We start from the raw sequence: 26,187 nt of genomic DNA, 5'->3' as shown, positions 1-26,187 counted from the left end.
GAGATTTATGATCGAAAATCTCATGTATGTAGGTTGAAGAAAGCTCTCTATCTGAAGCAAGCACCCCGAGCATGGTATGAGAGGATCAATAGCTACTTGATGAAGCTGGGATTCACTAGGAGTGAAGCCGATCCTAACCTTTACTTTAAGGTTGAAGATGACAAGCCTCTCATACTGGTGTTGTCTGTGGATGACCTCTTTCTAACAGGTGCAAACCCTCTCATTCACAAATGTAAGAGGGAGTTGGCTTCTGAATTTGAAATGAAGGTCCAAGGACTTGAATTGTGGCAGAAGCTAAGGGAAATTTTCCTATCTCAAGGAAAATATGTGGTAAAGATATTGGAAAGATTTGGTATGATGGACTGCAAGCCTGTGACTACCTCGAGGATCTTAACTTTTAGAAGTTATATGGTAGTGATGTCGGACCAGACTTGGGAATTGCCTCTGAGTTTCAAAAACTCATTCGCATTGATGTTCTTGGTGAACCTCTGTCTGAACATATGTTTTGCAGTTAGCACTGTGAGCTCATATTTGGTTGAGCCTCACTGGATTGATGCCAGGAATCTTCTAAGATGTCCTCAGGACACAATCTCTCATGGATTAAGATACACTGCCGGAGATGTGAGACTACTTGGATATACTGATGTTGATTGGGCAGGCTATGTGGTGGACTGTTAGAGCACTTCCGGGTGCTGTTTCACCTTGTGATTTTCTTCGATATCCTGGATGAGCAGGAAGCAGAAGTCGGTGGCTTTAAGCCCCGTCGAAGCAGGATATATTGTTGCTAGCATGACCTCGTGTGAGGCAGTCTGGTTGCGAAAGCTCTTCAGTGAGCTGTTTGGATTTACATTGGATACCACTGTGATTCTCAATAACAACCAGAGGTGGGATTCGATTATTGAGGAATCCTGTATTCGTCGATTGCTCCAGCAGATAGACATCATCTGGGATATGGTAAGTTGATGAGCAAGGAGGCTCCATCACATTAAGATGATGTACAGGTTGATACACCTTGTCAAAGCCCCGAGGAAAGATCTAATCTGTGATTTTCCCTAACGACTTGGAGTCAGCAAGAAACCCTCGTACAAGGGTCCTGCATGTTGCATACATTGAGCTCTGGGAGCTCTGAGGGCTTGCGGTTATTACTGGAGCAACATACGACCACAGGGTGACTCACCCTCCCCTAGTGGTGCGCACTGGAACAAGATGATTCGCTCTCTTGTGGGACAAGATGATTCGCTCTCTTGTGGAACAGGATGATTCGCTCTCCTGTGTAGCAGGATGATTAGTTCTCCTGTGAGGCCTGGATTGATGTGTTCTCCATGGCAGCCTGGATTGATGTGTTCTCCACGGCGATTGTAGCAGGATTGATGTGTTCTCCTGTGAGGTTTGGATTGATGTGTTCTCCATGGAAATTGTAGCAGGATTGATGTGTTCTCCTGTGAAGCCTGGATTGATTTGTTCTCCATGGCAATTGTAGCAGGATTGATGTGTTCTCTTGTGAGGCCTAGATTGATGTGTTCTCCATGGAAATTGTAGCAGGATTGATGTGTTCTCCTGTGAGGATAGGATTGATTAGTTCCCCTGTCGAGGCATCCTACCCATGCAGTCTGGGACTCATGGGAAGTACCTCTCATCTGATCAATGAGCAGGGAAATGAAGTTAGGGACCATAGTAGTACCGATGGACGCATCATTGTATCTACCGTACTCCCTACGCTAGGATGACCTCCATTGATCTGGGATCAATGATACTGGTCTGGGACCAGTGGTAGGAGTTGTACCATACTATGACGCTGACTTCGGGTCGGTTGAGACTGGTCTGGGATCAGTGGTACATACTCTGAGACTGACTTTGAGTCAGTGGAGGATGATATTGGTCTAGGACCATTGGAGTTGTACTCACTATGACGCTGACTTTGGGTTGGTTGAGACTCATCTGGAATCAGTGGTACATACTCTGAGACTGACTTTGAGTCAATATGATACATCCTCGATCATTTCTTCTTCTTCATAATTCAGACAAAAGCAGAGTAGAACAGAACAATGCAAGAACAGAGAAGAACAAAACAAAACAATACAGATCAGTGCAGGGCAGAACAAGCAAAATAGAGCAGAGCAGGGCAAGGGTCAGGCTGTACAGGGCAGTGCATTTGATGGATGAATAGTAACGACCAATAGACAGATTGCAGATGAAGTTCTCCATAGTTGAGAGGGAGTGTTAAAATTGGCAACCAGGGCAAAATCTTCATGTCGGTCATCTTATTCATGGCTGATAATATTTTTATTAGATTCCTCTCGTCGAGAGGTGTAGGATTGATATAAAGATCATCCAATTCCGATAAGTATTCATGAAGATATGAATTTATTTTGATTATGGAATTATTATCAAGCCGACCTACAACTCATGTAGGCTCAGAAGCCCAACAGTCGCATCTATTCACCCACCAACGTTGTGTATAAATAGAAGAGGACTTTTCCTCATTTTCACTCACTCATCTCATCACATCTCTCTCTCTCTACTGCGCAGATATGAGTCTCTTCTCTACTGCGCTGAAATGGGTCTCTCTCTCTCACACATGTGAAGCCGGAAGCTGTTGAATTTGAAGCTGCAACTACAGAAGTAAAGATTGACTTGCATGGCCTAGAAGATATCCTCTTTGGAACTGCGTTGTAGGTTCATCTGAACCTCCTCTGGAAGCTGCAACTTTTGGTGGTGGAATGAAGTCAATCCGACGAACGGTTTGCAAGATATCGACTGCCCTAGTTCGAAGCCGGAAACTGCTGAAACTGAAGCTGCAACTGCAGAAGTAAAGATTGACTTGCGTGGCCTAGAAGATCTCCTCTTTGGAACTGCGCTGTAGGTTCATCTAAACCTCCTCTGAAAGCCGCAACTTTTGGTGGTGGAATGAAGTCAATCCGACGAACGGTTTGCAAGATATCGACTGCCCTAGTTTGAAGCCGGAAATTGCTGAAACTGAAGTTGCAACTGCAGAAGCAAAGATTGACTTGCGTGGCCTAGAAGATCTCCTCATTTGAACTGCACTGTAGGTTCTTCTGAACCTCATCTGGAATCCGAAACTTTTGGTGGTGGAATGAAGTCAATCCGACTGTCAGTTTGTGAGATATGGTCTGCCCTAGTTTGATAATGAAGCCGCTAATGTTGATGCTACTGATCTAGGGTTTGCTACTGCTGATATGAATTAGATTTGTTGTACTATTTCTCTCTGCTGAATTATTGAAGATAAAAGAAGATTTGGTCAAAGGGTTTCCCCACACATTGTGGGGTTTGTCCCTGGCTAGCCGCCACATCTTGTGTCTCTTGTCTTGGCTTGTTTTCTGTCGATCGTTTAATGTTCTATTTGCACTTTACTTTATGTACATGTGATTGCTAATCGGTGGAATATAATAAGAAAAAGAAGTAAACTGTTATAAGCATAGAACATACCATAACTTAACATATCTTAAATAAAATTAATGATTTCCATATGGTGTTAAATGAGAATTTATGAGGCATTTTTATGTTGTTGGATTATATGTTTTAATTATGATAATTTTTATTGTTTAAAATATCTACAATCAATATTAAATTAGAGATATAATGTATGTTCTATTCAATATACAAATAATGACTTTTGAATTCATTTAATGATGTAATTTGTTCATAATGTCATGGTTTTTTAATTTTATAGTTGAAAAAATTTCATTTTCTTTTGTATCTAGCATGTTATGGTTGAAAACATGTTGAATTTATATTTAGGAAAGAAAAATGATATTCTACCAAAAACATTAATGTGTTTTTTTCCTCATAAACAACTTTGTTTGGCACATAAAAATTTGGTTTTACTAGCATTTTTTAAAAATTTTGAAAATTGACCCTAAAAAAAAAATCATCATTCTAGTATCATCACTTTTTCGTTTTGAAGCTATATTTTGCACGAAAATTTGGTAATAAATTTCATAGTCACTGCGATTTTTAAAACATGTTCAAAATTGACCCCTAAAAAATAAAATCATCATTCCAATATACGCACTTTTCATTTTTAGCACTGTTTTTGATGTTTTTTCGGGTTTTTTGGCCAGAGTTCCCATTTTGAGTTTATAGTTCCCGTTTCAAAGTTTACATTGTTGTTAATTATTTTATTACCAAATTAATAATTTTTCCATATATAAAGACGATGGGCTTTTGTTTCTTTACTATAACCTTTATTATTTATTTTATTTATTAGCACAATTGAATGTCTACCCTACTATATTATAAAGTAGTTTTTAATTTTCTTGATAAAAACATAATAACTATTACTTGTGTAACATTACATTAAGTAAATTTATGTATGCATTTATTTCTCTAATGTATAAGTCTATTGAATTAATTTTTTGATAAAATTTTAAAATTTTAAATGGGATAATATTTATTGTGTACTTAGAATTAAAACTAAATATTATTATTAAGTTATCACAATGGGGATAACTTAAATAATGACCACAAAGTATATTGACTTTTTAGGAATTATTGACTAGGTTGTAATTGAGTTTTGCCTTAGTATTTATTGTGTCCATAGAATTAAAACTATAACTTAAATAATGATCACATAGCGTATTGATTTTCTGGGAATTATTGACTATGTTGTAATTTATTTTTTGGTTAATATTTATTGTGTCCAAAGAATAAAAGCTAAATATTATTAAAGAATAGAAGATCACCTCAGAGATAACTTAAATGATGACCACAAAGCATAGTTTTGGGCTTGGATTCAAAACTAATATAGGATTTCAATGGCTAAGAACTCATCATTCTTTGACATAAATAAATAAGCTAATGACCCAACACCTGAAAACATTTGGAGAAAGTGAAAGTGTATGCCCTTAAAAATTGTTAGCTAGTGCTTTTAAGTTACATGATTTTTCTTAGATTAACAATAATAAATCAATAAATATTTGTACATAGTAATCAAAATTCTTACTAATAAAAAACTAAATTAGAATTAATAAAAGAAGAGGTTCAACCACATCTAAGCCAAGGGGTTTCATTAAATTTCTTCTAACTCTAGTAAAACCCCCAATTTCAACTCATTTAGTGAGGATGGCATTAGGATATTTGATCGTGGCTACAATATTGAGGGATAAAGTAGGAGACCATTTCACATAATAAGGATAATATTTAATGTATTATTACATCAAAATTTAAGGAAAAATGTTGGGTGATAAAGAGTTAGAGGGAAAAAGGAAAGCAAGATATTATAAGGACATGACCAACCCTGATCTCAAAAATAAAAGAATATCTCTTCTTGTCTTAAGTAATGTTTAGAAAAAAATAAACATTGATAAAATAAGAACAAATTCTCATGACCTTCATAGTGAACATAAGCATTGGTCAATTACCAAATTTACACCATGGGATGAAAGGCGCAGGGTGTAAAAACATATAAAGATTATTCTTGTCTAATTCCATAAGTTGTTGAAGAAATGAAAACTAGTAGATTGATTCACCTTGGTTCTTTAGGACGAACTTGTAGTTGAATTACTGCCTCCTGTTAATGACAATGATTATTTCGTCAGGCATAATGTGTTTTGAGGCATACTGTCACCTCTTTGCTAGCCCTGTTGGGATTTTGATCCAATTGTAGAAATCGCAGGGAATGAATACCCTGACCATCCATTTTTCGTTATTTAAACCATCGATTTAGATCAAGCACATGTGAGGTGTCATCACCCTGAAAGAACACCATTTTTTCGTCTTAAGTTTAAGGGGATGGACCTGGTTCTTGTCGAAATCATACTCCACATACTGGATGGAATGAGCCCAATATTCCTTCTTTAGAACTTCATCAATCCAACACTTCCCAAAGGGTAAATAAATGTTGGATGGGCCGAAATCAGTATGGATGAAGATAATGATCTTATTTTTGGGTTGGACGACCATGGGCACTGAAATGAAAAAAAGCAGAAACAATGCCCACACCATCACAAGAACTAGTACGAGTAGGCGCTTTCTTAATCCGAATTTCAGAAAACCCAAACATTCTATCATTGTGAAATCTTCTTGATTGTGGTCATGGTGAAACGGATGTCTCAATTCAAACAATCTTGATATGCCCAAATCAAAATACAATTTGTGTATACACGTAATGTACCAATTTGAGCTTGCTTCTTTATCTTTGTTTCGAACAATTGATGTCAGTCCCCATCATACATCAAATTTATATCCTTGAAAAAATATTGTTAATCTAACCAAGTTTCATTCGTCACCTCCCTTCAACAAATTTTGCTTTCACTTCCATTAGTTTATAAACTACATTAAAAAATATTTAAAGAATTTAATAGTTGAAAATGATATAACATTTTGTCCTTCAACTTTTGGGTGTGAGGGATTTGTATGCTACCCATATAGAATTAGGGTTTAGTAAATAAATTATTTATGGAAAAAATGTTAGTAGTTCAAAATTATCAGATTAAGAATTAAAGTGATAACCGATAACAATTTTGGTACATTTGCGTTAGTATGGATTATGGTTTAATAGATTAATATTTTTAAATTAAAAATTATAGTTTAAATTAAAAAATAGATTTTAAACTGTCATTGCTGGCCGATGACTATGATTTTCCTGTCGGGAAAATTGTGATTGGTGTCATACCATTTCTTGTTTGGTAGACCCACTGGGATTTCGGTCCAATAGCAAAAAAAAGTGGGACCAAATACCCTAACCGTCTAATCTTCCCTGTTGAAACCACCATCTAGATCAAGCACCTGTCAAGCGCCATCACAGTGGAATAACACCATGTTTCCATCTGAAGTTTAAGGAGGTAGACTTGCTTCTTGTGAAAATCATACTCCACATACCCAGTAGAATGAGCCCAACAATACTTCTTTAGAAATTGATCAATTTGGCATGTCCCAAATGGTAAAGATATGTTGGATGGGCCAAAATCAGTAGGATTGAAGATGATGATCTTATTTTTGGGTAAGAGGGCCATTTGCATCAATGACACACCTGAGTTCTCCATCAGAACCTCCCATTTCCCACTTTTGCCTTCTGTTTCTCCCACCTCAAACTATGAAATGAAAAAAAGAAAGAAAAATACCCACACCATCAGGAAAACCAATACATGCATTCCTTATTTAGGTTTCAAAAAACCCAATCATTCTATCATTGTGAAATATTAGTGACGATCAAGTTGAAACTCGTGTCTCAATTCATAATGCAATTTCTGTATTTATGTAATGTAACAATGTGAGCTCTTTGCTTCTTTCTCTTTGTTTCGAACAATTGAATTTTGTCCTCATAATACATCAAATTTATTATTATTATAAAATACCTTTAATTTTACTAAGTTTTATTTTGTGCCACCCTCCAAACAATTTTGCATTCACCTCCGATAATTTATAAAAGATATATTAAAAGATTTAAATAATATAATAATTGAAAATAATATTAATGAGTGAATAAAAAATATATTAAAAGACATTTAAATCATATAATAGCTTAAAATAATATTAATGAGTAAAAAATAAATGAAATATATAATAAGGAAAAAAATATACAAATGTTTTTATTGCTTTTAAAATATTAGATATCCATCATTTAAATATTGAAAAGTAGATATTCTTTGTAAATTTTAATATCGTATATAAAATAAAGAAACATTTATATTCATAAAAAGTTTTATAGCTACTTAAAAATCTACTATCTTGGAAGAGTTTAAAAAAAATAAATTTGTTTTTTATTTGTTATGTAACCCTTTTTTATTTTAATTAATTAATTTTTTATTTATTATATAAAAAAATATTTAATAATTTTAATAATTGTTATTTTATTTTATTTATTACTATAATTTCATGCTTACTTTACTATACCATAAAGTAATTTGGAATTTGTTTGATAAAAATATAATAATATGGTTACATGCTCTTTTAGCATAGTTTAGTATTTTTGGCAGTTTTTTGGGTCCTGAACTTTCGAAGCTGTTTGAGGCCCTAAACAACGTTTTTTAGGGAAAACCAAGGCCAACAAATATATTTAGCCATGTTGGCCACTTGAAAGTTGTAATCCTGAGATAGATATTTCTAATGAGGTACTTTGCGCGTCAAACAAAGATTGTATGCCAAAGTTACGACCTTAGGAAGTTGATGTACCAAATTAGTCAAACAGGGCCCATAGTTTTGGTGTTTCAGCTCGTAGGGTTATATTTTTGGATGCTCAGGGTTTTCCATTGTTTCTCAATAATAAATAGGCCTTCGAGACTCATTGTAACACATTTCAGGCATGTATCCACCACATCTCTTCTCAGAGATAAGCTACCATCACTCGAGCTAGTCTTATTTCCATTTTGTTTGTAATAATATTTCAGCGTTTGATATTATTGAAATGAAGTGTTATTTTTACTTCATCTCTGTATTTGTAGTTATATTTGTAATTTGTTGTGTTCTGGTTTAATTTCATATCAGTGGTATCAGAGCGGTATGCTCTTTCTCTGTTTTTCTTTTCATTTCCCCAATTGGCAATGAGGTCGGGATATAAGGAGTTAGGGCTGGAACGGGTCGAACATTTGTAAGACCAACCTCGCGAATCCCGACGGCCTCCCATGGAGGAAGAGAAGAAAGAAGAGGGGGCAAGAGATCCATTCAAACTCTTTCTCGAAGAGTCCCTCAAGTGGCAGAGGAACATGATGATGGACAACTTTGCCCAGATCCTCCAACAACTGCCCAAGGGTGGCACATCTCCTTCCAACAATGACTCTAGAAGTGCCACTACCTTTATGATACAAGTTAACTTTGACATCCCCATATCTGAGGGTCAGATAGATGTAGATGTCGTAGAAAAATAGTTAAATCTGCTAGAAGGATATTTTTCTTTTCATGATTTTTCCAGCTGAGAAAATATTACTTTAGCACTTCTCAAATTCACCCCCCATGTCAAGGACTGGTGGGAAACCTACTGTGAGAAGAAGGACGAGAGTACACCCTAACTATTTTCCGTCGACCCACTTGGAATTCATTTCGGGATGCCATGAAGGAGTAGTATTACCCTATAGGGAGCTATGAGGATAAATACATAAAGTGGACCACACTGCGGCAACGAAGAGACCAAGACGTGCTGGAGTTTACCAATGTTTTTCATATCCTTTGCATGAAATTCGGTATCAAAGATTCTGAGAAACATTTGGTATTCAAGTACCACGGTTGGCTACACATATACATCCATGATGAGATGGATTTCTTGGACATCTCCTCACTTGACACGACATACTGATACACTATCAATATTGATCAGAAGTTTAAACAAAAAAAGCGAGAGTTTAATCTGTGAACCTAAAGCAAGGGAAAGGCACCCCCAAACCATAGAGCAAAGGGAAAAGCCAAGGCAGGGTGACCTAGGATAACCCACCAAAGCTGCAAGCAAAGAATAATACCACGAATTTGAAGAAGGAGACGAGAAAGTGGTGTGATTTCCATAAGAGCTCCACTCACAACAAAAGTGAGTGTTGGGCCAAACAGTCACTAGTGGCTGAGTTGAAGGCTTCTGAGTCAGATGTATGTTCTAAATTTGATTTAGAACTCAACAAATAGAATGAAAAAGTGTTGGCTTGTAGGGGTTTGACCCAGGTTCAGAGGTGATTTAGCTAAACAAATCCCGGTACTACTGGCCCTTTCGGCAGCAGTCCGCGGAGCGCGGACTAAGATCTCACCCGAATTAGTATGGGAGGGTACTAGAACCAAGTTTTTGCACCCTAGAGATGTATGATGATTTTCAGTGGTCCGCGGTTTGACCCTACGCACACGTCGCTACATGCACCTATCAGCACTTTGCGGCCTACGACACCATCTTCGCGTAGCCCTACTTGGGGCCCAATCCATGTTATTACCCAATTCCTTACTATTAACCTGATTTTAGTTGATCACTTAGCTTATCAGTATGTGTCTAGTTATATTTAATAGTGTTCAACATTCATATAATTGTGCGCGATACAGAAAACAATCTAATTAAACAGGAAATATCACAGGAACAGATACACAAGATTTGGAATCAAACTTCTCTTTATTATTCTTCTTCCTTGGTTACAAACTCGACTCCGCCCTGTGCACTCAGCTGCAGGGGTCCGCGCACTCAGTTGCAGACTCTACTAGGCCTCTGCGCACTCAGCTGCAGAGCCTCTTCCTACTACTATGACCCAAAGCACTTAGACATTTAATCTATGCTCGCTATTTTCTAGACTCCATTTGTTTCTCCATGTCTCTCTAATTATCTTTACAACTTAGAGCCTTGCTCCATTTATACAATCCAATGGTCTACAGACCATGGGTAGGCCGAAACTACATTCAAAACTTAGGGCGGACAACCCTATAACTCTAGCATACAATTTGGCCTCCGCGCCCACAATTCGTGGAGTCTTGACAACAATAATACTGAAAACTTGGGCTTTGAGCCTCAAAACATGCTGTTGGGAGGGATTCCATGCCCAACAGGCCCCCAACACAAACATCATGACTCGTCCTCGAATCACTCTGTCGGCGCAAAGATCTTGGCACAAAGTCCCTCCAGCTGCTCCCGAACGACCTGAATGTCGGCAGTGCACTGAGCTGCTGCCTGTTAAACCTAATTCATTCTTGCTTCTGAACCCTCTATCTCCAGCATGTTGCGCTGCATCTGTGCATGCATTCCTTGAATATGCACAAGATTTCCTTCAATATCCACTGTGATATTGAAGGCTTCATCATCCATTGCTAGACGCGCGCTTTTAGAACTGCTTCTTTGTGGCGTGTTGCGTCCACCTACTCTTTTAAAGCCTTGGCCTGCTGCATCTTGGCAAGCCACTGAGTAAGGACTACTATTTGCGTAGTCCCTCTAATGTTGTCATATTGTTGCTGGGGTTTGCATGCCTCGGTCTCCAGCCATTGAATGTTGGGGTCCTCCTGCAACGTAGTGAGGACCTCCAACTTCTGCTCCAATATGTTGGTACAGTTGCGGATTGCACCTCCAATCTCTTCCATCCTTGCTGCAATAGCAATGGTGCATTGTTCTATGACCTCTGGGGGAGTGGAAGGTTGCGCCTTTAGCTGCAGCTCAGAAATCTGGAGATTCAGCTCCAGCTGCACTCGTGTTGTTTCCTTGCGCACGTTTTGGACTCCACTTGCCAAATAGTGGATCCACACTTTTGTTGGTAGGTCTGCTGCAATGGAAAACTCTAGGACATGTTGGCACGCATCATCAACTGTCTGTACCAACTATCGGTTCTATGATACCAACTCGTCATGCTGCAAGATAAGTTGTTCTATATTAATCTTATGCTCGCTCAAAACCTGGATAGCACGACTCTCTCTGGCACAGAGTTATGCTATTATCCCATCCTACAGTTGATAAAGTGTTTCGCTAGGAAGGGCAACCAAGTTAAGGCCAATGTCTTTCATTGTATTAAGCATCACCTGATCCATTGCGCTCTCCGAGACTAGTGCTCCCTCTAGCAAGGTTATCGTATTGGCCATCTTCGTGTGGAGCATCTATTCTGCTGCTAACGTGCCTACTGCGATGTGGGTAGACAAGGTACCCTGGTGCGAGGGCCACACCTGTAACTCCTACAGCTGCGCCCTTGGGGCCCCCAACATAGTCTGTTGCTCTGTCATAGAGTCTTGGAGTGCTTCAGTAGTGACATCGCAAACTGTCTTGTCGATGTCATGGAGATCACCTTCAGTTAAGGTGATTGGGTCGATGCCCAGCTTTGAGGCCTTGACCTTCTTTCTTGGGCCCGATCTTTTTGTGATGTGCGGTCGCTTGAGCTATGTAGAGGCGGTCCCTGGGTCCGCGCTTTCTTTTGCAAGTTCTGTGTCCTCTGCCTCCTACCCTGTAGACACTACTTGGCCTTCCTCTACTTGCACTGTGGTAGCCTCTGCTGTCTGTGCTGCTGCTGCTACTTCGACAAACTTCTTCTACTTTGTGACTGCCTGTGTCACTTCATAGACTGCCCTGACCTCAGCTGCCACTTTTTCGTTCCGCCTTCTCTCGGCCAGTTAGGTGACGTGTAGCTTGGTATCATCCTTCCTTTTATGCATTGCTGTCTTCTCCAACTCTGCCAAATCTAGGGTGTGCCACTCGAGAGGCCATGTATCTAACACCATAAAGATTGTGTCGTTAGTGGCTATGAATGGGAGTTTTTTCCACTGATGCGCTGGATCTTTTCACACCTTGATGTAGATATTGTGTATGTCTACCTTGAAATTTGCAAAAATCTGCAGACTATTGTGCACCGTGGGGTATAAGCGCGGCCTCCTATTAATCCACATTCGAATGCTCGCCTCCATGAGCACCCAAAAAATCTTGGTATCGCGAATCTGTTTCGCATCCTTGGTGGCCTAGAGCAAAGTGTACTTCGCGGCTCTAGTAAGTCTCGGTCAATGCTCGGGAAATGGCTGTCCTCTGGCAGTTCTTTTGCTACCAGCAAGATGGATAAGAGCAACCACACATAGTGGAAGGTCTTACCCTGTTCCTGGGCCTCCTGGCAATTGAGAAAAAAAATTCTTTGGAGAGGAACTCAGCCCAATTGAACTGGACCCCCTCCACACACTGTTCGACCAGCACAACCACCGGCACTGGTACTTCATCGACACGACATTTTCTCATTAATTTACTGACCAGGAGTTGGGTGGCTACACGTGCCCCTTTATCCTTGATACTAGTGATAACGTAATCCCTCTTTTTCTTCTCGAGCTTATATTTTATCTTCATGGCCTCTACGAGAGCCAAGTCGTTGCTTTTCCCTGCTATCATCGTAGGGTCCTTTCCGTTACAGGGAAGCCGAGAAATTCAGTGGATGAGATCTGTCATGATGGGAATAGGCTCCTCCAGCCATAAGTACCCATCATGCACCAGGCAAAGCAGTTGCCTAATGATGAAAATGATGATGGGCACATGGTGGAAATGTGGTATCCATAGCAGATGAAGCAACTCGGCCTTTTCCACACCATGTAGCCATTTTCTCAGCTCTAATGTTACCGTCGGCCCCTATGTATTCTATTGCATTAGATTTTCCATTTCTAAGTGCGAGAACGTCTCGTTGTCCATGAGGTCTTAGTCTTCAAATTTCAGGGTGGGCACGTGTCCTAGAAGCAGACCCTTAAAGGTAATTCCATCGGGGAGGAGCGAGGTCTAGACTGCACTCTTCATTGCATCCAGATCCTTTGGTATTTTGGTTTTCCCTTTTCTCGAAGGGACATACTTGGGCAATTTCGCTGCAGAGCGCAACGGTTGGATGCCTTCCTCCACGTCTTCTTCTTCCTCTACTTTGACAATCAGAGCCTACAATTCCTCTTCCTCTTCATCCGTTTCAATGGTGACTACCTTGCCTTTTTCTTCCATTGATAACTTACTGTGTTGTGGATTCCTTGGGGACAAGCATGCTAGTCCCATTGCCTTCTTATCTTTCTTCGGCCTCAGCGTTTGGGGTGATTTAGGGATTTCTATCACCACCCCAGTGCCTTTGGGAACATCGTGGACCATGGGGGTCTGCGTGGCCTCGCCGGTGATTCCTTCTTTAATGCCTAACCCATCCTTAGTGGTCGTCATCATTTCTGCACTGTATGTGGTCTTTTGCAAACTTAAAGGCTCTATTATTGCTTGGCCCTCAACACTTTGTGCTCTGTTCAACTGTTCAAATCTCAATTGACCAAGTGTTGTGTGCTGGCTAGCTTTTGGAGTTTTATAGTGCCTTTTGAAATCAAACTCAACAATTCCCCCCAATTTCAGGCCATCAATGCTTTCTTGGCGGCAGATTTTTTGAAATCTTGCCCATAACTCTTGTCTTAAATGCTTGCCACCCGCTCCATTTGGCCTCAAATCAGACATCCTATCATGAACAGTGACACCAACAGTCACTTCCCAGCCTATCCGCCCGGCAGTGCATCCCCCCTTGCGCAGGCACGAACCTTGTGATAGCCTATTCCGGCACACACCCGTCAGAGCGTGCAGCTCCCAGGAAGAATAATTTATAGTCCCACACTCCCTTTCAACTACCTGGGGTGCTAATACTATTCTTCTGACGGCCAGTCAGGTGGTCGCACCACTTGTGCAAGGCTCCATCTCTCCCCCCCCCCATATAGTTCTCGGAAAATCCTCATTTGTCCTCATGGCAGTCGATGCTGCGTGCTCTACTATATGTAGCGTGCTCCCCTGGTTACTACGTTTGGTGATATGTGGTCCTAGCCATGGCAACAGACTAGTTAATTCTTGGCGATAGTCTTCTAATTTATTAGTATGATTATCCGCACCTTTCCTTGCCATCCTTGGTTTATCGATGAGACATTCTCGCTTGATCTCTTTTTCCAACCTCTTGACCTCTACGTCTATCAAAATTATTTTCTTCCTTAGCCATACCCAGTCCTTTTTAAGTTCGTGAAGTCGAAGGTTCCCTTCCCGAATTGCTTCTTGAAGGGTTATGTGTTCTACTTCACGTAGTTGTGTGATTTCTTCGTCCTGGGCTTCACGCATTGTCACACTTGTAGGTGCTATTACGTGTGGATTCATCTTTTCATGCTCCTCAGAGATTACGATCCTTACTTCATTCTGCCTCCTTGGAATTGTTTTTGAGGTCAGAGTTTTACATATGGTCCTATAGACCCATCGAACTGTTGGTACACGCAGGTCCCAATCAGTGCGTCTTACTTGGTGGACCTTGTTCAGCACTTCACACATCTTGTCGAATGCTTCTCCATGGGTAACCCTTGGTGCACTTTTCCTTTCTTGCCACTGCGTTGTGTTTTGATTCTTTATCCTGGGGGTGGTGTGCACTTGGGTGGGCTACATGTCATATGTCTGTACCCATCGGGAAAGGTGGGTGCATACGTTGTTTTACGCCTCGTAACTAGCTCTCATCCATAGTTGGGTTTTTCCAAATCGTAGGCACATCCTCCTTCTGCATTCATGCCAATCCTTGAAAATCTGCCAATGCGTACCCGACCATCTTGTGGGCATAGCACGTAGTGTCTATTTCATAGCGTTAGAACGCTACTATCCGGGTACTTCTCTCTCAAATTTGTTCAGAAAGTCATCCACCATTGTCAACCCATCATACCTAGGCAGATCCCTTATCTTCGTGGTTACACAACATAGTGATATTATCATCATGTTGCAATTAAGCGTTGTTACTTCATGCAGACAATTCTGCCATCGCTCTATTTCTTCATCCAAATCTGAAGTGCAGGAGCTTTCGCGCTCCCACGAAATCCTACCATCTGCAGTTGGGTTCACCCAATCCTGTTCTCACATGGTTATCTTGTAGATGCAATCGAGATCGTCATCACTATCATCATCACAGACCGGTTCAGTGTATTGTGCCCCTTCGGCTGGATCTAGCGATACTAGTATGCGTAGTGACCTTTTCTCAAAGATCATTTTGCGCTTCTTCAGATTTATGACTCTGTTCATATCAGTGGCCCAGTCTATGCCCAATAGTGCGGGATAGGGATTGCTATCGTTGACAATCTCTATCACTTCAAAATATATCAACGCACTTGCACCTTCAATATCCACTGCTACCCCTTGCAATCTCCCCATGGGGAGGATATTTTGCTGGTTTGCCATTTGCAATTGAATAGGAGACCATTGTATTGTGGGTATGCCCATGCGTTCCCATGTTTGTTTCGGCAGTACATTCGCGTCCAATCTAGGATCTAGGATTATCTGATCCATTTCATACTTGCCGATTTGTGCAGTCAACCTCATTTCCCTTCCTATGCACAATGCATGCTTTCCAAGTTTCTAGACCATGCACACCTACTGATAAGTTCCTTTACTACTTTTACTACCTTGCTGTCGCGCAACAGCTTCATGCATGTCTCCAGAGAGGTAGTGAGCATTGAAGGATCCATCCCTAGTTCTAGTTGATCCTTACTACTTGAAGTAAAGGCCTCCGTGAAGCTCTTCTTATCTTCCATGAATGTCTCCTTTGCGCGCTCCAAATCAAATTCAGGTTCCTTTGTAGGAGCCTCACGAACCCATGCACTTTCTTTTGGCTGCTTACCTTTATCATCTTCGGTGGTGATACTGCTTCTGAGCACTATGTTTACATTCTGGTCTTCTTCACGTGACTTAGACCTCATCATTTGCAAATTTTGAGTCGGGGGAGGCTGGAGTACCCCTTTTTCACGTAGCCTCGCTATCAATGTAGGGCAATATTCTGCCTCATGATCAAACTGAGTACAGTAAAAACATGATGTTCATGTCGGATTCATACAATCGTGGGCATAGTGTCCGGGCCCTTTGCAATTGTAGCAAATTAGTTGTCTGTGACCCCTTCCTAGTCCCATTCCACCTTGACCTCGTCCGCGCCCTTGAAATCCAGCGCGCACCATTCCTGCATTTGGGTTGAGGGCTCATATTTCAGTATATACCCTGTAGGAAGGAGTCTAATCCATCATTAGTTCGTAGCTTCTGCAGGTACATTCATCATGGCCTACTGACTTGTAGAAATTATAAAACAATTGTTGGGATGTCTGTGTATACTTCTGCAATAGATGACAATTAAAAGTAGTGTGTTTTCCTCCTATCTGACAAATCACGCACCTTAATGTAGGCGCCATGCTTGGTCTTGCTTGTGCCTCAGGTCTTAATGGCATCAACCCTCCTCCTACAAAGTAATTCGCGAATACTGGACAGTGGTCCTTGTCCTGCCCCTGGCCTTTGCATTTTATGCACCATACTTCCTCGCGCGCCTCTGGCCAAGGTTTCTTGTCCTATTTCAAACTTTGCATTTCCAAACATAAATTTTGCAGTTACGAATGGATTTGTTGGACTCCCAGACCAAGATCTTGTATAGGGGTCTCATACAATCTCATTGCCATCTCCAAGGCTTCGGCCTGGGTGGAAAGCTTTTGTTGTGACAACGTCATCCTTAAATGCGGTGTTAATGACGCTACAAACCATGCGTAGTGCTGTCCATCTATTAAAGTCTTGTTGGCATCGCAAATCATACTCTTCAGTCTCTGGTCCAAATCCCAGAGGGTCTCGCCCAAGAGCATCGCGATCTATTTAAACCTAATAATTGATTGTGTCTCCAACTTTGGCCTGCTAAATTCCCTGTTCAACGTGACTTGGATTTTTGTGGTTCCTGCATTTGGATGGTCATTATAATGCTTAGTGTATCATGTTAATGGGTGATCCTGCAATTCACCTACCAATGTAGCCTTTTTTATATTGTCATCCATGAATCCTTGTGCTTCCCATACTACTCTTACCACGAACTAGAATTGGTCTAGATATTCATTCCCTACTCCTATGAATACTAGTAGTTTGATCGCACTCGCCATACTGAACTGTGGTGGTGGGGTGGGTGGATATGGAGGTAAAGATGGTGAGACGGGTGGCAGTGTAGGTGGAGTTGGTAAGTGCGGAATTCTTTGCCTTATCAAACTGACTGCGCTTCTCAGAGAAACCTTCGCGAGCTCTTCCTTTCTTTCCCGCGAGGGTGAAATTAAGGGACTAGTTTCTAACTCTTCATCACTTCCATTTTTGTAGATCTTCCCACTTCGTGTAGTCCCAAACATTAATTTATTCGCATAACTCGCTTTTCACACAATTTCATCTTAATCCAAGTATTCAAAGATTTAATATACTTAACTCACAGTCCTTTGAGGAAGCGTCATTCCACCTCACTGTAGCTGAAAGTCGTATCTACCGCGAACTCAGTGATAAATCCTCCTATAATTTGATTGAGCCAATTATCCACAGCCTGCGCGATCTTATCTTCTGATGCTTCTAATATGTGCACTAATTCCGGAGTCCACGTGATTGGTTTATCGAGCTTGCACCTTCCCTGACTATCTGCTAGCTTCACGATCCACTCATACAGCTTAAAAGGAAAAGATTCATAGAAAATTTTGTGGATTTCTGTATATAAGTAGCACTCCAACCACTGTTCCTTAGATACTCGCGGATTCATGTTTTCCTACGCCGCAAACTGGTGAACCTTCTTGTCAAACCACCCTTCAATTTCTTTCTTTGTTGGGTTCCACTGACACGACATCAGACATCCCTTATGCAAATCTGGGTGTCGACAACAGAACCATTTGTTGGCTTGTAGGGGCCTGACCCAGGTTCAGAGGTGATTTAGCCAAACAAACCCTGGTACTACTGGCCCTTTTGGCAATATTCCACAGAGCATGGATTGAAGTCTCACTCGAAGTAGTATGGGAGGGTACTAGAACCAGGTTTCCACACCCTAGAGATGTCTGATGATTTTCAGTGGTCCTCAGTTTGACCCTACATGGATGTCGCTACGTGCACCTATCAGTACTTCGCGGCCTGCGATGTCATCTTCGCGTAGCCCTACTCATGGTCCAATCCATGTTATTACCCAATTCCTTACTATGAACCCGATATTAGTTGACCACTTAGCTTATCAATATGTGTCTAGTTATATTTAACAGTGTTCAACATTCATATAAGTGTGCATGATAAAGAAAAAAATCTAATTAAATAGGAAATAGCATAGGAATATATACAGAAGATTTGGAATCAAACTTCTCTTTATTATTCTTCTTCCTTGGTTACAGACTCGACTCCACCTTGTGCACTCAGCTGCAGGGATCTGCACACTCAGTTGTGGACTCTACTAGGCCTCTACACACTCAACTATAGAGTCTCTTCCTACTACTACGACCCAAAGAACTTAGACCTTTACTCTATGCTCGCTATCTTCTAGTCACCATTTGTTTCTCCATGTCTCTCTAATTATCTTTGTGACTTAGAGCCTTGCTCTATTTATAAAATGCCATGGTCCATGGACTATGGTTAGGCTGACACTACATTCAAAACTTAGGGCGAACAACCCTGTAACTCTAACATACAATTTGCGCTCTACGCCTGCAATTCGCGGAGTCTTTACAACAATAATACTCAAAACTTGGGCTTTGAGCCCCAAAACATAATATGGGGGGGATTCCATGCCCAACACAAAGGGAATCAGATCATTGACACAGAGCCTAGTACCATTGTGGCCACCACCAAGATCCAAAAGATTGAGCCTGAAGATCCAGAGTAGGGGGAACACCTATTCCACTCATAGATGTGGGTGAAGGGTTCTCGCTGCAATTCATTATCGACAACGGGAGCCAAAAGAACCTCATTTTTTTCTATGTGTGTCTCCATGCCCAAGATATGTTTTTTCCACTCCAAGATGCTTCATATGAAACGTCCTAGAGAGCTGAGCCTTTAACTTGTTTATCTCTTCCATGATTTTACTTGCAATAAGCATATTGTCAACATACACAACCAAGATAATGAATATTCTACTTAAACTATTGAAGCATACAAAATGATCATACTCACTTCTAATCTCACCATGAAGGAGTCAAACTTCTTGTACCGTTTCCTGGGAGATTGGCTCAGGTCATACAAAGTTTTCCTAAGCTTGCAAAGTAATCTTCTGCTTCGTCCTTGTACAAAAACTTATGGCTATTCCATATATATCTCTTCATCCAAATCACCTTCTAGAAAAGTTTTTTTAACATCTAACTATTCTAACTCAAGGTCAAGTAATGTAGTTAGTGCCAACATAGTACAAATAGTAACAAGTTTTACGACTGGTGAAAAAATCTCATGGAATTGAATACCTTCAATCTCATAATACCCTTTTGTGACTAGCCTTGCCTTATACCTGTCGATACTTCCATCAAATTTCTATTTCAATTTGAAGACTCGTTTTCATCCAACAACACTTCTCCCTTCAGGAATCTCTACAAGATCCTAGGTATTGTTCTTGGCTAAGGAATCCATTTCTTCTTCCATAGCCTTTTTCCATTTTCCACTATCTGTATCATCCATTGATTCCTGATAACAAGAAGGTTCCCCATCTTCAATAATCAATGTAAAAGATGAAATAAAATCTTCATACCTTTTGGGTGTTTTTCTTTCCCTTGTAGACCTTCTTAGAGTGACTAGTTGCTGAATTAGTTCTAAAACTTCAACAGTTTCCTTGGCATCTTCTTCACCTTTTCCTCTAGAAATCTCTCCTTCCTTTTGAATTTCTAAAAAAGGTCTAGTATCCAACTGAATTTGCTGATTTGGCGATGCCTATTCCTGTTCAATTTTTTCAACATCTAATTTTAAAAGAGAAGATCCATCAAATGTTACATCTCTACTACTGACTATCTTCCATGAAGTAGGATCCTACAACCTGTATCCTTTCACCGCATAGTCATACCCAAAAAACACATAACATTTTGATTTTGGATCTAATTTTGAATGCTGATTTTTAGGAATAAGAGCATAGGAATCACAACCAAAAATCCTTAAATGTGAATAATCACAAGACTGACACAACCAAACTTATTCATGAATTTTACAATTAATTGCAATTAAAAGTGATCTATTAACTAAATAACAAACAATAGATACCGCTTCTACCCACAACTCCTTTTGCAGGCTAACATTGTTGATCATACTACTGTCTCTATCCATAAGAGTCTGATTCATACATTCATCAACACCATTTTCCCGAGGAGTATAAACAACCGTTTTATGTCTAACAATTCCTTCATCCTTACAGTATTGTTCAAATTCTAGAGAAGTAAATTCACCACCATTGTGTTGTAGCAGCTACAACCACCCTCCAAAATTTTGCCTTAGCTTCGTTTTGGAGCCTCCCTACCAAACTTCCTCAGAAGCATATCTTGCCTTGTAAAGTACATTAGCTTCAGTGATTTTCTAGCATATTTATAGTTTGTGCATGATAACTTGTTGCATCCCCCTCACAGGTTGTTTCTCTAGACTTAGTCCAGCTACAGGCTGAGATGCTCCCTTAAGAAAATGTGCTATTCTGGAGGGGAACCATCATTCCATCTAGAAATTGCATAATCCTGTTTGGCAACCTGCTTGGCTCAGAAATCACACAATCCTGCCTGTCAACCTTCACTGGAAAAACTGTGTAATCCAGCCCAGAAATTGTATAGTTCTGGGTAGTAGTCAACTGCTCAGCGCAGAAATTATGCAATCCCTTTTGGACAGCTAGCCCAACAGCTAGCAAAAATTGTGCAAATGTAGCTAGGAAGCCTGTTGGACTCATAAATTGTGCAATATTTTCAAATATGCTTCCTTGAGAAAATTGCACAGCCTGACCCAAGACCACTGCTCAACCTAGAAATTGTGAAATCTTGGGAGACAATCACTTGTTCCACCCAGAAATTGCATAATCCCTCTCAACAACCATCTCTTCTTAGCCCAAAAACTACATAGATTTTCATTCCAGGCTCGCAGATCGATGCATGTGCCTTCAAGTTTACTGGTTCCCTCTAGGACTGAGCAAAACTGATTTGCATGTATGGACTACTTCTCCCAAGGCGGGATGCAAAGGAATCCCTTGATTCAGGGATCTATTTTTAGCATCTGGAGGTTACATGCAAGGATCATTTCAAAAACCTCCCACCAAGTGTTGCTTTTCCTAGATTCGTGGCATGCACATCACAACATCGATTTTATCGAAACTCATCAACTAGATACTGTAGACCTCATTCCTCACATAGACCTTACAGCTCTGACATCCCACATTACGTCTAGGAGTCATCGACACATTTAGCTTAGCTGTTTCGGGGTAAGCCCGCTTTTCATTTCTTGCACTGCGTTTCTATCGTTTTTTGTGTTTCACTTCATGTGAGTGTTGTTTGCTTGACTTCAGTGAGTGCTTTCTATCATTTTGATGTATGTTAGCTTGTATAAGCGTCGTTTCAGTTTTCGTTTTCATCTCACTACCGTCACATGCATGACACTGTTTTTCACGAACAGTTGTTGTTGAGGCGACTCGCTTCAAACACATGCATGCTTTCCCATTTTCTAAATCCTGCACTTGTTGTTTGCATGTATGATCATTCACTCTTGTTTGCAACCATCTCACCATGCATTCAGACTTCTCTTGTTTTTAGTCACCCGTTCGGCAGATTGGGCTGCCTTGGCCCAAACCATGCCTTGCCCAGTTAGCACTATACATTTCCTGAAGCGAAGGATTTATCTTCCCTCCAGAAATTGCGCAAGTCTAGCCTAGTATTGACCTCCAGGCTTGCATTGTTCAATTCTTGGAGGCAGTGTCTTGTTGGCCCTAGAAACTACATAATGCAATTTGCAGGTTGCATGTCACTACTGACTGAAATTGCACATTGCGCAGTTTTAGTCCTTAGCAGGCCAGGCTAGACTATTCATTGCACAGTTCTAGCAACCAATCAGCTTCCCGATAACCCAGAATGTGCCTTGCACAGTTTTGGCAGTTAGTCTCTTGACCTCCCGGTGGAAATTGCGCAACCTTCGCGTTCAATCACACAGGCATGTTGCACGTTAGTCCTCAAGTTTGTTTTAGTTTTTGACTGACAAAGTGCTTGCCATGAGTGTTGCTATGTCTCTAGGCATCACAGGTGTTTATCTCTCTCTCAGCAGCACAAGTACAAAAACTGCCAGGAGAGAAGAGTCAAAGACACTATTAAGAGTGCAACTGGGGATGCAGTCGGTCAAGTGTCTATGAAATTCCCTATCCACGAATACATCAAGTTGTTCATGGACAAGGATATCAAGATCAATGGAAATGACATCATAGCAAGCAGCACTATCATCAGTAGTAGAAGGAAACACACCTGCACGTGACAAATGCAAGACGAAGGTTGTTGACAACATAGAGGCAGAGTAAAGATACAAGTTCAAAGAAGATCCACTCATGACGAAAGCAGTTTTGGAGATTGAGGCTATGAGGTGAAGGCGTGACATGAAGATCACGCAAAGGTATAGAACATAATAGAAAAGGAGTTGCATGTACTGAAGCAACAAATCAAGCAAGAACAGGAGCTGCATAAACGAGAGAATGAGTTGTAGCAAGAACAGGTACATTAGGGGGTGTAACATGCACACACGGATGAAATTGTGCCCGTACAAGTAATAGATCCATCCCAGTAGTTGGCACAGAGTAGACAAGGTGAGCAATGTTATGATTGCATGTAAGGGAATTTAGCAGCATGCATGTCATTATGCGCATGGATGTGATCCCACCCATTTGGCACACTTAATGAGGCAAAGAAAAGAATAAATTCCAACTGGAGTTGAACATGTATTTTGACAATTTGATGCGCACGACCACCAACACATGCTTGGAGATTAGAATAGACACTATACATCAACATGTTGGCAGTCCGGTCACACCCAGGACAACCATGCACATGCTATCAGATGAGTTGGATAGAGGAGCCATATCAATGTACCCAGATGCAACAGAGGCAAGAGTTCATTTCAGCTAGATGTCACCATTGAGCGCACATACACCATCAAGGATGACCAAGCTTGACATTAGTTTGCCACCATCAACCATCATAAGGATGTCAAAGAATCGGTCTCACCACAATGGTCCAAGTGTTAGTGATGTCTTGCATGGTTGGATCAAGCTATTTTGTCTCACATGGGTACATGTGCAGAATGTATGTAAGGTCTTGTTAAGTGGAAGTTCAAGTGTCGTGTTGTACCTGTTTCCCATAGGTAGTCCTTGGCTACAAAAACTATGCTAGGAAACTAACTCAACCAGCCTTTAGGTTCAAGCTGGCCCTTGAAAGAGAGGGGGCTCCCTCAGTTGTTGCGAGGCTTTGTTTAGCGTTGTTCACTTATCACTGAACAACAACCTTTGAAGCACAATGGCCAGATTTATGGTTTTAATTAGGGGTGGTTGGTGATCAATGATAATTCCTAATCATGATTAAAGGCCTCTCTAACTGGGTCCTTTCTAAAAGTGTTAGCTTCCAGCCTGACAGAATGGCTTAGCTTTTCCAAGAATTATGGTAGAAGAATGTAAGGGAATTCCTAATAATTGAGCAATCAGACTGACTACTTAAAAACTAGGGAAATTTAGATGCATGTAGAAGATTTCTACACCCCCAAAAAAACATATTCAAAGGTAACAAAAGGCCAAGGTGAAACTGATTCCAAGAGGAGCTATTTTAGACAAATAGTCTAATAAGCTAATCTCTTTTAATGGCTATCAGAAAACATAAAGCAAGAACCAGTCAAAGAGGGATTTATCTTGGAAAAATTGTCCAATAAGCTACTCTCTTTCTAAAGGTTATGATTTTACAGGGAATTTCAAAGAGATTAAGACTTAATCTATCTTACCCAGACCTTCCTACAATTTATTTGAACATATGTAGAAACAAGTTATGAAAACACCAGAAAGACATATGAGAAACACAAAATTCTATCATAACTAGAGCCAAAGGGCTGTCATTAGAATTCTACAAGAGAAGCTATTACATAGTTTAAGATCCTTGGCATCAAAAGCCAACATTGTTTATTACAAATGAAATAATATATATAGACAAGATCTTTCCTAGTTGTTATAATAATTATGGAATACAATCCTGAATAGTATACTAAAAATAAAACACTCTCTCTAAATTATCCGCTGGAAACTTTGAACTACTTGCAAGTATCTTTCCTTGAGATCTAGAATTGGTTGAATGATTGTTGACAATATACAACATAATCCTCAATCTGCTGATCCTCTCCTACTAGGTGTTTTAGATTGATCTTCATTCCATTGAGGTATGGAAAAAGGCTAAAACTGTTTTCCCATAATCTGCTAATTGTCCCTTTAAATTTTATTTTTGTCATTTTCTAATTTTCATCATCATTTATTTTGTCATAAATATTTGAGGAATATAAAATTTTCAAATATTTTATTAAAATCTTAAATGGATTTTAAGACTTAGAATTTCTATATATATATATATATATATATATATATATATATATATATATATATATATATGATTTGATAAACCATCTACCAAATTGGTGTATTGTTTTCCCTTTCCATGGATTCACAAAACCATGTGTAGTTTTTAAAATCCATGGCTTGTTTCTCTTTTTCACCCTTCTCTATATATTCATTTCATGCCTGTAAGTTCCTTTTACCCTTGTAGAATACCTGGATGGTTTTGCAAAAACATGTGTTGATTAGTGTGGTTGGTAGAGTATTTTCACTTTACTTTGTTACTCTCATATACAACATGATATTACACCTGTAAATTGATTTCACCATGTTTCTTTTACCTTAATCTCCTATCGTGAAATGCATTTACATGAATGCCATCTTTGGTCACCTATACATTAATTTCATATGAAATTTTCCCTTTTATTTTCTTTGATAATTTCACCTTATCTTTTCATTCGGCCTCCCATCCACATAGCATTTATTTCATAATCGTATCAAATTCCATTCCCGCCACATTTATAAAATTCAAAACAATAAAGTTCATCGTTTTCAGGGGGGAGGGGTGTAGTGGTAAGTGGTTTTGGAAGGGGGGGTACGAAATTACAAGGTGGTGACATATAGCTTTGTGGGCTTGCCATTAAAACTGCTTTTCGGACACCCCCCCATTAAATTTCGGAAAAGTTGGGGGTTCAAAAAGTATTTTTAACCCTTGGATTAATGTGCCCATATCTCGAGGCATGGGAAAAAAGGGGGTTTTTAAACATATGAGTGTGGGGTGGGCCATAAGTTTACCTTCTGACTTGGTTTGCAATTAGGATCGAATTTTTATAATATAATTTTAATTTAAAGTAAATATTTCCATAAAAATATATAATTATATAGCCCAGAAGGAAAGAGGCAATTTCTCAATTTCTCACTTTTTTTTTAAATTTATAGTGTGCCAAAATATGTTACAACATCGGCTCCAATGGGGACTACTTCCCCCTACGGGATGCATAAAACTAGTAGACTAGATGACTTATGTGTTGCGCATGTATTCATACCATAAAATCATTGATCACTAATCTGCCATCATGTAATGTATATCCAATTCCCATCATCCAACTACTGCATATTAAACCTGCAACTGTGAATGGCAACTTATATTGCTTGCACTAATCTAGAGACTTATTCATTCTAAAATCTGAAAATTGAAAATTGGTGAAGTGAAACAACTGACACTGTAAGTGGAAATAGGCACAAGAGTGCCTAATTCATGGGCTATGGGGTCAATCAGTTAATCCCTTGGAAGTCATTGCACTCAACCAAACCAAACTTAATATTGCAATCTTGAAATATAACTGAAACAATTGTAGATCTACCGCACCCTGAATCTGAAATATAACTGAAACAATTGTAGATCTACCACACCCTGAATCTGAAATATAACTGAAACAATTGTAGATCTTCTGCACCCTGAATTTGAAAGTAG

The sequence above is a fragment of the Pinus tabuliformis genome, chromosome Q (assembly GCF_031772625.1).
Source record: "Pinus tabuliformis cultivar Carrire ecotype Pingquan chromosome Q, CPIR1, whole genome shotgun sequence".
NCBI lineage: Eukaryota > Viridiplantae > Streptophyta > Pinopsida > Pinales > Pinaceae > Pinus > Pinus tabuliformis.
This window is presented reverse-complemented; position numbering follows the sequence as displayed.